This window comes from Myotis davidii, unplaced genomic scaffold (assembly GCF_000327345.1).
Source record: "Myotis davidii unplaced genomic scaffold, ASM32734v1 scaffold725, whole genome shotgun sequence".
NCBI lineage: Eukaryota > Metazoa > Chordata > Mammalia > Chiroptera > Vespertilionidae > Myotis > Myotis davidii.
The window spans coordinates 1210541-1213390 of record NW_006296500.1 but is presented as its reverse complement, the minus strand read 5'-3'; the positions used below and the strand labels follow the sequence as shown (position 1 = coordinate 1213390).

At 43.0% G+C, this 2850-nt stretch overlaps 1 protein-coding gene across 2 annotated transcripts in view; it reads left to right on the top strand.

Annotated features, from left to right (window-relative positions):
- GLT8D1 (glycosyltransferase 8 domain containing 1) overlaps nucleotides 1-2850 on the top strand; it is a 13808-nt gene that overhangs the window by 505 nt on the left and 10453 nt on the right. The window lies entirely within an intron of this gene.

The following is a 2850-nucleotide window of genomic DNA, read 5'->3' as shown; positions in this document are numbered from 1 at the left end:
CAGCAGACATTCACGGCGTCCTGTGTTGGGCCAGGCAATGGACCGAGGATGTGGCTGTGACCAACACGAGGCCCTTGCCTTCCTAGCTCCAGAGTGTGCCCAGGGAGACAGCCACGTGCCCCAGAAATACAGGGAGCAGCGTTTACCCAGAGACAGGGAGGCCGGGGAGATGTGGGAACTCGGGGGCGGTGCAGCTGAAGGTAGGGTTCGGGGGCTCCCTTGACTCCTGATGAGGTGGGAATTTCCTTAGTGTTGTCTCACCTTTCAGCCTGGCAGACACTTAACAGGCTTTTTTTGTCTTGTGTAGAAGTAGACGTATTCCTCTGTGTTACCCCTCTTCAAAGGAACTTCAGAGGGTGGCAGTTGCAAGCTTTATGGGACAGATCAGATGGGAAAAGGAAATTGCCTGTCAGGCTCCACTTGCGAGAGAGCTCCATGGGAATCCCTGCCCTTTCCCGTGATTATCATAAAAGATCGAGCTCCCTTTCTGAGCTGAGAACCACCCTTGTTGCCCCCTAGATGAATAAGATCGATCATTCAACAAGGATTACATGCCTCCTACCGTTTGCCAGATGTAATTTTAGATGGAGAGGATACATCAGTAAATACTTTTCATTGGGGTCGCTTTTCTCTTAGAAGAAATAAACCAATGAAATTTCATAATGGGGGGTGTAGGGGATGGAGAGTAAACTTCCCTGATGGGTAAGAGGACAGAAAAGTGACTGTGGTCTTTGGTGACTTGAATGGAGCAGTAGGAATAGAAGTCTGTTTGGAGAAGGGCAAAGGGAGAACAAGAGAGGAGGTGGAGCTGGATACTTTAAATCCCTTCAAGCTTTTACAGTGAGGGGATACAGAGAAATGGATCTGGGCTTCAACTGGGGTGAAGGAATCGTTTCTTTTCTTTTTAATACATTTTATTGATTTTTTACAGAGAGGAAGGGAGAGGGATAGAGAGTTAGAAACATCAATGGGGAAAAAAAGAAAAAGAACCATCGATGAGAGAGAAACATCGATCAGCTGCCTCCCTACTGGGGATGTGCCCACAACCAAGGTACATGCCCTTGACCAGAATCCAACCTGGGACCCTTCAGTCTGCAGGCCAACGCTCTATCCACTGAGCCAAACAGTTTAGGGCTCTTTTAAGTGGAAGATACTTGAGCATGATAATACGCTGATGGGTGTGATCCAGCAGAGAGAAAGAGTTTGCTGAGGCTGCACCTAGGAGGCAGTTACAGGGTAGCTTACAGAGCATCTGTGGAATGGCTTTTCATGTAAATAGTAATGGGGGAAAGCAGAAAAGACAAGCACAGCTGCTGAATGTGAGTACTAATGCAGGTAACCAGCAAGTTAAAAAAGAAAAAGTGTTGCCCTGGCCGAGTGGCTCAGTTGGAGCATTGTCCCCTGTATATTGAAAGGTCGTGGGGTCAGGTACATACCACGTTGCGGTTCATTTGGAAGGCAACTGGTCGATGTTTGCTTCTCTCTTCTTCTCTTTCTGAAATCAATAAGAACATATCCTTATGTGAGGAATAAAAAAAAGAAAAGTCTTTTGCCCTATTGCCATATTTTGGGGGGTCCTGCCCAGAGTGAGTGTGTATGTGTTTTGTGAGTGAGTTGGGAATGTGACCGTTTAAAAATTCCTAAACAAAAAATATTAATTTTCATTTTGAATATTGCTGATCAAATTGTACAATGTTGTATACTCTTAACAAAAATATAAGCCATTGTTACACATTCCAGGGTCTCCATGCAATTTTGTTTTTAGAATTAATTCCTTCCAACCCAAATCAACAAATCCATCAGCGGGAATAGTGTTACAGAAAAACCGGAGAAGAACTAAGCAACACTTAGAGAGATGGAGTTACATTTATTACGCGCGGGCCCAGCATAAAATGTCTCTCAAATTCTGGGTGAAATCACACAGGAAGTTTCCTGTATTTATACTATCTTACGCTCTTTGTCTCCCCAATATGGGGTTTTTCCAGTTCCCTTTGCAAGTTCTTAACGAGCCCTATGTGCTGGCACCAGCAGTTGTCTGGGGAAGGTCTAATGGCCTCTATGAAATGGGGGTAGTCTTATTTTCCTTATTATTTAAGCCAGCAAGCATTTACAGAAGCCAGAAATAGCAGGATTAAAATTTCAAACAGCAGTTTTTATATAAGATGGATGCTTCAATAGCACCAGGAAAGAAACTAAGAGTCAGACATGCTCCATAATACTTGACATTTTGCGAATAGATAATTGTGGAAGAGTTAGGAGCAGTGGTTTCTGCCATGCCATCAAATACTTGCTAGGATCGTTTTTCTTGTGTCTAACCAACTGGAATAGCACAACTATGTACTACCTGTAAGTAACTTGCTGGACATTGTTGAGCTAAATCACTGTGCCTTGTACCATTAACTAGATGAGACTTATTTTAGTGAGACAGTTTTCTCGTCTTGGTGGAAGTTGGGTCCTCGTAAGCAGATGTTAGAGCTTTGTCTGAGCAGCTCCCAGCCTGCCAGCTTCTATAGGAAAGACAGCCCACGTGATAGCAGCACATGGCTTCCTTATCTAGTGATGTATATTCTTGAGAGAGGAAGTTCATTGATATAATGTACTGTATATACCGGTACACCTCTTTAGAAGGAGAGACAGAGTATTTTAGATTGTTCTTGGGGAGTCTGAATTATTTTCTCCTGAATTTGTAATCAGGCCTGTGGTCCCAGTTTTTTTCAACAGTCTTTCAATATATTTCTCCTGTTTTCAAAGGCCTTGAGAAATCAAATGCCTCATATGCACACTGTTTACTTAAGGTGTAATTAATTTAAACATACTTTGATTTTAGAAATAATGCTATATTTTAAAATG